Source organism: Onychomys torridus, chromosome 12, assembly GCF_903995425.1.
Source record: "Onychomys torridus chromosome 12, mOncTor1.1, whole genome shotgun sequence".
In the NCBI taxonomy this organism is placed as follows: Eukaryota; Metazoa; Chordata; class Mammalia; order Rodentia; family Cricetidae; genus Onychomys; species Onychomys torridus.
The window spans coordinates 38203635-38212755 of NC_050454.1; positions in this window are offsets into that span (position 1 = coordinate 38203635).

Below are 9121 nucleotides of genomic sequence, written 5' to 3' on the forward strand. Positions count from 1 at the left end.
GTAGTCACTTTTAAAATTAAAGCCAGAGAGACCTTTGGCAAAGGAAGTGTGATCCTGTCCCCTGACTCGTAGCTGTCCGTTGTCCTGGAGAGATTAACACCCGGCATGAATTTCTGATTACAGTCCTCGGGATCAGAGAGCCTGGTGGCCAGGAAAAGCTTTTGCTAATCAATACTCGAAGTTAACCTTCTTAAATTCACTTGGGATTTATAGTAATAGAAATAAGTTGTACCAATTGTAAAATTTTGGATAGACGCGTTCCCTCACAGTTGTATTGCTTTCCAATGGACAGGCCATAGATACAACGATTTTAAAGATGTACGAAATTTTTGTCAGCCTTTCAGGCTAGCTGTTTCCCCCATCCTACTCCTCAAAGGATGAATGACAAACTTGTATTTAAAAATTTCGTCTCTACATTTTTTTTTTAAAGTTTCATCTCTTAATTTTACTTCTTAGCATAAGTGTGAGATGTTATTTTACCTTTTCACTGGCTAGCGGTATTTTTTAACTATCATACTTGTTTTTTTAATCTGACCTAGTAACTTGACTATGGAGGTGAAAAAAAAAAAAAGGAAAGAAACTGAAAGGAATTCCAAAGAGATGGTGGTAAAGACACTTGTACGTGTATTACTATGGAGTGCTTTTTCTATTGCCTTCCAAATTCCCAGGTGTTCATAACATGGAATAGGGTGTAGTTCTGGTCCCCTGACGCTTGGGAGGCAAAAAACAAACTGAATGAACAAAACTCCTATACACACACACACACACACACACACACACATACACACACACATATATATACACACACAAATGTATGTATACACACATATATATGACATATATGTAAAACAATGGCATAAATGTCCTTGTTAAAATAGATAATGGATATATGCTATATTTTACTTTGTAGTCTAGGAAAATTAACCTATCTATGCATTTCGTCTTCAAAAAGGTATTTTATCTAGTGGTTCTGAGGACTAAAGAAAGAAAAGTATACATGTCTGATTGTTAGGTCAATACTTCCTTTGTCCTGAGTTTTTTTTTAATTACCCAAAGAAAGTCAACTCAATCCCTGATGTGGTTGTCCTTCAACTTCTGATACCAGATACATTTACAGGGAGCTTTTAAACACTTCTCTTTGATCCTGAATATTGTGACTCACTTTAACAAAATGTGGATGCTTATTTGCTTCTATAATATTTTCCCCTTAGACATAGCATAGGGCTTATGTGCTAGAATCTTTTCTTTCTTTTTTTCTTGCCTCTTTTAAGCTGAGTTCAGATTTTCTTGGTACAAAGCATTTGGAGAAAACTAAACATATAAGAGACAGACTGAACAACCCACTTTACAGTAAACTTAAGTGACACTTTATTGGCCTTATTTATTTTATTTTATGTGTTTTGTCTGCTTATATGTATATGCACCACATGAGTACTTGATGCAGGAAGAGGCCAGAAGAGGGCATCATATCTCCTGGGACTGGAATTAGGGATGGGTATGAGCTACCTACCATGTGAGTGCTGAGAATCAAACCTAGTTCCTCTGTACGAGCCACATTGCTGTAGACCACTTGAGCCATCTCTTCATCCCCAACTTCGATGATTGTAACAAAAAGGTGAACAGTTACTTTAGAGAAGTGTAGTTGATATTTTATTATTACTAGAGATTAAAGAGTTCACACAATGCCTAAATTCTATTTGGCAATCCAGAAAACATCGAAAAGATGAACCCTAAAATAATGTAAATAGTTCAGATGTTTGCATCTGCTGTTTTGATGGTTGGCAGCTGTAACCTCTTTGGAGTTTACCCAGAAAGACAACATAAAATTATTCCATTTGACTTACAAAGTTAATTTGACTTTCTTGATTTTATTGTGAGCACAACAAGCTTTTAAAACAGTATGTAATTTTCTCAAGTCTACTTAAGACACATGTCTAAGAGAGTTTTAGATACCTTCTTACCACCTTTCATGCCACAGTGGCTTGTTGGAACTACAGTTCAACAATTATAAAAGTCTGAGATACATTGGATATATTACTTCTAAGCAACTCAGAATAGTGCAGATGTATTTTCTTTCTTTCTTTCTTTCTTTCTTTCTTTCTTTCTTTCTTTCTTTCTTTTTTTTTTAAAGATTTATTTATTATGTGTACAGTGTTCTCCACCTGCATGCCAGCAGGCACCAGATCTCATTACAGATGGTTGTGAGTCACCTTGTGGTTGCTAGGAATTGAACTCAGGACCTCTGGTTGAGCAGCCAGTGGTCTTAACCTCTGAGCCATCTCTCAGATGTATTTTCTTATCAGCAACTTACAAGGAATCTGGGAAAATCTCAGATTTATTTATTGAATATTTTGCGATGGAAATCTTTAGTGATGCTCTAATGATTTGTTAGAACAGTTGATATTGTGTGTGTGTGCTGTATGTGTGTGTGTATAAACTACCTCTGTAATACATAATTTCATTCATCTGAATCTCATAAAATGTTTGCCAGTATAAAATCACTACAAAAATATGTATCCATTAATTATAGTGATATGTGTGAATTTATGCCTAGACCTCAAAGTCTGTAATTATTTTGAAAAATTACAACTATGTTTTGCATACAGAATTATTAAAGTTCTAAACAATACCTAGAAGTATATACTAAAAAGTAAACTACAATAATACACTTGCATATAACAGTACAAAACGTCACAAATTCAACCACCAAAACTGTAACTTTATTTGGTAATAGATATTTTAATAAACAGGCTTTCTCCATCTGTAAGACCCTGATAATGCCTTTTAGGAAATCATAGAAAAATAAAATACAATAATTAGCAATTTGTACTTTGTACAAAAATCTTACTATGTTGCTCAGCAGGTTGTTTTGCTAAACACCATATTCTTTCAGCAAATAGATGACATACATAATGCAATTTACCATAACAATCCCTCATATTGAGAGCTGGACATTCTATAACACTATTAACTTGTATGCATGCCAGCACATGAAAATTTACATGGAATATTATAGTAGATTTTTATAAGATGAAAATAGTACCACTTTCCAATCAATCTGGACTACTCCTCTACTATGGTCAAGTAGGTAGTAGCTGGGATTGCAGTGTGAGTAACACCATTTTGCTGCATTTGTGTCTCTACCGTATTGTAATTACAATAAAGAAGAAAACATATTGTAAAAACAACCTGGGAGGAAACATATGTGCCCTAAATAGTGATATGATTCCAAACTGAGAAAACATAATGTGGTGCTATCCTTCCTTATTGTCATAAGCAGATACATACTCTTTTGCAAGAATAGATGGCTATAATGCTCACATTTGATGAATAATAGCTTCAGGTCAGTTTACAAAGAAAGACCTTGAAAGTCTTTAACTTGTGGAAGGAAAATATTATGACTGCAGTTTTTGATTAGTCAAATATAATCTCTGTAAGAGATTAAATAAGTTCTTCAAGACAGATGTTATCTAGGTATTTTATAGAAATACACTAGCTAGGCGGTGGTGGTGTACACCTTTAATCCCAGTCCTCAGGAGGCAGAGACAGGCAGATCTCTATGAGTTTGAGGCCAGCCTGGGCTACAGAGTGAGATCCAGGACAAGCTAGGACTGTCACACAGAGAAACCCTGTCTCAAGAAAACAATAAAAAGAGAAATACACAATTTACTTTTTTTTTTTTTTTAAGGATTTGTGTCACAAAGTCTTTCATTCTTAACATTTTGAGTGCATTGAAAATGTCTACCATTTAAAATTTGAGGTGGCCATTTAAATATCTAAAGTGTTTAAAGCAGATAAACATTTACATGTATACTTACATATTTATATTTTGGTTATGCTAGAACAGCAAAAATCTGGAGAACAATCTAATCCCATTAGTCACAATCTAATTTCACATAAAGCCCAAAGAAGAAATATGCATCTTTAAATTCCCACACATCAGATACAGCTTATCCAGAAATGAAGCACCAAGCAGTTTAAGAAACAAAATCCTGTCTGTTAAGTTGAGCGGGACAATGAACAAAACAACCTTACATTGCCAATGTACTTCTAAATGGCAAAGTATTTTAGTGTTTTCTATGTGGAACCAAAGCAAAAGCAATTTATTGTAGAAGATTAACATCTGCCCACCTCCTTTATTTCTTTTTAAAATTTAGATAGGTTTATAAACCCCTCCAAACTAGGATTTGAGAATATTGACAGGCTAAATAAATACTATACCTCTTTCAAGACCAATTTTAATTTTCATAGCTTTTCAAATAGAATATGTACCAAATGTTTCTGCCATATACTCTGTCACAGACAAACATAAGTAAGGAAACAGAAGAAATACTCATACCCTTGAGAAGTCCTTAATCTCTACAATCTGGACAGAGAAGACTCATTTGAGTCCTTGAAAGACAAAGTGTCAGGTCTTCTAATAAGTTATCTTAAAATTGATATTTGATGAAGATGCCTTTGAAATAATTTATGTTTTCCTCACTATTATACATAAAGGTCCTATCAAATCTGTGTATGCAAATTATATGTATGTAAATATCCTACACGTACTTCCCAACCCCAACACTGACTTTTCTTGCTCAAATCAAACTAATCACAAAGCAACATTTTTGCCTTTCTACAACAGATCTACCAGTTTATCTGCATAGTGCGTAATCCCTTCCCTTACACTGGAGATCTGTGTACCTGTTCCTTTTCAAAGTAACCTTTATACTTAGCTTGAATACCAACAAACCTGTTACCTCTTCAGCCTTTTTCTGTAATTACCTTCTCTCCTGCATAATCAGTTTCCACTCTGCCAAATCATTCTCATTAGTATGCAAATATGCTTTAACATCCTTCATCTAAACAAAACAAAAAACAAAACCCAGAACTCTCTTGACCCAAGCTCCTTTGATACAGGCCTATTTTTCTTGGCTTCTGTCACAACAAATATTTCTGAAGACTTGTTTACAGATTCTGATTCCATTTTGTATTTCTCAGTCTATTCCTGGCAGGCTTTGACTTCACTGTTTCATAGAGACTGCCCTCAGTAAGGACTTCAAGGAGAACATTCTGGACAAAGCTGCCATATCCAATAACCATTACTTTGGTGTGATCTTGACTTATTTTCCCTTTCTTTTAGACTTATTTTTATTATTTTTAACTATGTATGCATGTGTCTCTGTGTATATGCACATGTGTGGGAATGCCCCAGAGGCCAGAAGAGGTAATAGATCCCCTGGAGCTACAATGATGGGCGACTGTTTCAAGCTCCTGCATGTGGGTGCTAAAACCAAATTCAGGTCCTCTGCAAGTAAACACTGTTAAGCCGTCTCTTTAGCCCTGATCTTGACTTAAAAACACCCAGTCAACTACATTTCTCTTGTCTGTACCTTACCTTTTACTTCTTGGTTTACATTAACTTCCTATTCTCTGCTTAACCCCTAAGTACTGAATTTTTCTTTTTAAAGCTCAATCCTAGGCACATTTTTCTATCTATTGCACAGGGTTATTCTTGGTTTTAAAATGTAAACACTGATATATAGACTAATAAATCTCAATTCTGATCTCCAGTCTTAATAGCAACAACTGTTTACAACTGTGTGTATGTGCACACCCCTGTGTGTACCTGTGCATGTAGAGGCCAGATGACAAATTTGAGTGTCCTTAGTTTCTGTCCACCATTATGTTGAGTCAGGTCTTTCACTGACCTCGAACTTACAGCTAAACTGGCTGACCAGCAAGCCTCACGGATCTTCTTGTCTACATCTACCAGCTGTGGAATTATAAGAGTGCCATGATGTTAGGTTTTTTTAAATGATGATTTTTGGGCTTAAACTCATGTCATCAATCTTGCAAGTAAAACAGTCTACCACTGAGCTCTCTCTAAGACTACAGCTGCCTACATATAGTTCCACTTGAATAGCTACTGTTTATTTCTGACATCAGATAGCCAAAACCAAAATTGATTTTTCCCCTCCAAAACTCCTACTTCACTGCCATTCAACCAATTGCTGGTTCCCCAAAAGCAAGTTTAGTTTTGGTTTTTCTGTCTTCTTCATCCCTCATTCCCAATCCCAATCTCAATTACTGAAGAGTAAACCTGGTTTGAAATCATCCAAAACTCTTCCACTTGTCTGTCTTGAGCATCTCCCAAGAGCTGCCACTTTTTACTAAGTTACTGCAGTCTTGTTCATGCTCTTTGCTTCTCTATTTTCCTCACTACTGTGTGTCACTCTTTATATTCTCATACACTCCAAATTCCCAATGGTTAGCTACTCCCTTACTTATAACTTTGTTCTTGCTCCTCTCATGGATGTTCCTTCCTGTTTTCTAGATTGCAGTGTAATATCCCATCTGTACTGATTTATCACTTACTGAGAAGCCCCTGTCACTTGTAACTGTAATGTGTATGTAACCTGATTATCAGTATAATGCATGGCTATTGTGTCTTTACTACTAAAATGTCCATTTCATAATCCTGGGCCATGCTTGTCTTGGTCATCACTAAACCTTAGTGCTTTGTTGGATGTCAGTATTTATAACAAAATATTCAAAATAAATCTTTATGTAAGTGTATATACGTACTTTAAAGTTGAGGCATTTCATAGGTTTGGGCCAGTAAACTGACAAGATTTGCTTTATTTTGTTGTTGTTTTGAACATCACATAGTATAAATAGGATAAAAATTAGGCAAATCATGCTATTCTGATCATGTGTGTTAAATTATAGATACTTCTATATTTAATGCAGAGTGGTTAAGGTTGTAAAATAGGAAAATGGAATATTATAATTTTTCAGAAGGTTTTGGAGACTTAGAAGAAAATAAACAGATTATATAAAATGGAATAGTTATTTGCTTTTGTTTGAACATCCTATTCAGTGAAATCTTAAACATCAAATAAACATAAGAAAAAAATGACTAGAAAAATTAAACATTGCTATCCTAAATTCACTAAGTGAGTTGTGAACCTCCTTTTTGTGTTTCTCTTGTTGAGAAAGTAAAAACAATTTGCTTTTTCTAGCTGACCTTGTAGGATATCTGAACAGTATGAGATAAAAGAAGAATCCTTTGAAAAAAGAACAAGAAATTCTAGCTAAGAGAATTGGAAAGTTACTAATATTATGTGATTGAATGAAAATACAAAACATGCAACTACAGGCCAGATGCACAACTGTGTACTTTCAGCACCCAGAGACAGAGGGTAGAGGATACTGAGGCCAGCCTGGGCCACAAAGTTAGACTCTGTTTCCAAAAATGGGCAAAACAAAACAAATGCCGCCTTTAAATCCAAACTCCTAACAGTGGCTCTGAAAGCAACTGGGGAAATAAAGAACATAATCATTTAGAATTCAAAGGTGGCACATAAAAACAATTTATATGAAGATACTGCATTTTAAAAACATTTAATAGCGTGTAAAATAATATAACTTAAATTTATAAATTTATAAATAATATAAGCTTAAAATTATGTTGATTGTAAACCCTTTCACGGCATTTCTTCAGTATCTTTTAGATACTGTTACAATTTTAATGACAAGTTAAAAAAAAATCTATGAATTGGATAATTCATTAACACATATAAAATATTTTGAGTCACATTTAGTGAATTATTAGTTCAAAAAACTTTTGCTTATGTTTCTTAGATATCAAAAGCATTAATACAAGAATGTTCAGATATGGCCATAGCCTTCTAGTGTTTTAAAAAGTTGTTTAATTTTAGTGTTTTCATAATATTTTTTTCTGTGTTTTCATAAGATATTTTTTCTATTTTAATGTCAATATATATTTTCAAAAAATGCATAGAATTATTTACATTATATATTCACATCCTCAAAATTAATTTGTTTCAAAATTAAAAGTGAAAACAACATGACAGAATGCTAACTGATTCTTTTTTAATAGTTTTCTATTTAAACTAAGTGACCTCTTTAACATAAGCTATTCTTTTTACTACCTTTTGTTCTGTAATATTCTGTATTAAAGTTATAATTAATGATATGCTTGTGACCTTTCATCTATGCTGTTATTACAGTATAGCTTACCCTTTCAAAACAAAATTTAAGCTGTTGGTATTTTCCTTGCACACAGAATGAAAACTAAGTTAATGGAAAAAAATCTCTTAAAAGCATTTATTTTCTACATACAGGTTTTCAATGTTACAATCTGAAGGGGAATGATATTATTGAAATAATTAGTATGATATCAGGAATGAAACACATTCGTGATCCTTAAAATCAAGTGTTCCTCACATTCATTTTGTTACTACTGATCTAATGTTGTGCCCCTCTCCCCCTAAAATGCTCTCATTTCAAGTTTTATTTATATTTTTCCACTCTCAAAGGATTAATTAAAAACAATAAAATTGAACAACAGCTCCATGTTTTTATAAAAGAAAATAAGAGTTTTGCATAGTATCAATATATTAATATGATTTTCCTTGAAGAACTATATATATAGCATGGGAAGAGACAACATATTAAATTAAAAACTTCAATGAAAAATATTTATATACATTAAACTTTGCTTTCCATATATTGCAGAAAAATTTAAAAGCCTCATTATTCATTTGTTGTCAGTAATATTCAGCATTGTCTCAACAATACTTTGAGTGTATATGGCAATGATACTTTTAGATAATATATCAGTGAGTGTGAGAATTGATCTTAACAATGATCATATGAACCACTTCGATGGGAAAGCAGCTCGTTCATTTACAAATTCCCTGGCAAGTGAGTGGCTACTCATTTTTATTTTCTTAGAGTTTCTAAAGACGTTATTTTAAGTAGATTCACTAAAGGAAAACAAATATATGACAACAAAGCATGCCCAGTTAAAATTTTATCACTGATTTGATAATATCCGTAGTTCAGGATTATAAAGAGAAAATATTACTTCCCCTGTCAAATTGAGGCAATAGAATTAATAGTGTTTCAGCCTTTCAGATTGAATGAAGATGTGTTTAAATGAAAAATATATTAAAGCAAGTTCTGTCTAAAACATAAACAGCTAATTCTACAAATAATTCAATGTAGAAAAGATTTATGACACCCCAGAGCATTCCAGATAAAACCTTTCAAATTTGTGGTTTGTTTTTAAAAACTGGCTTTTTTTCACACCATATGTCATGATTTCAAA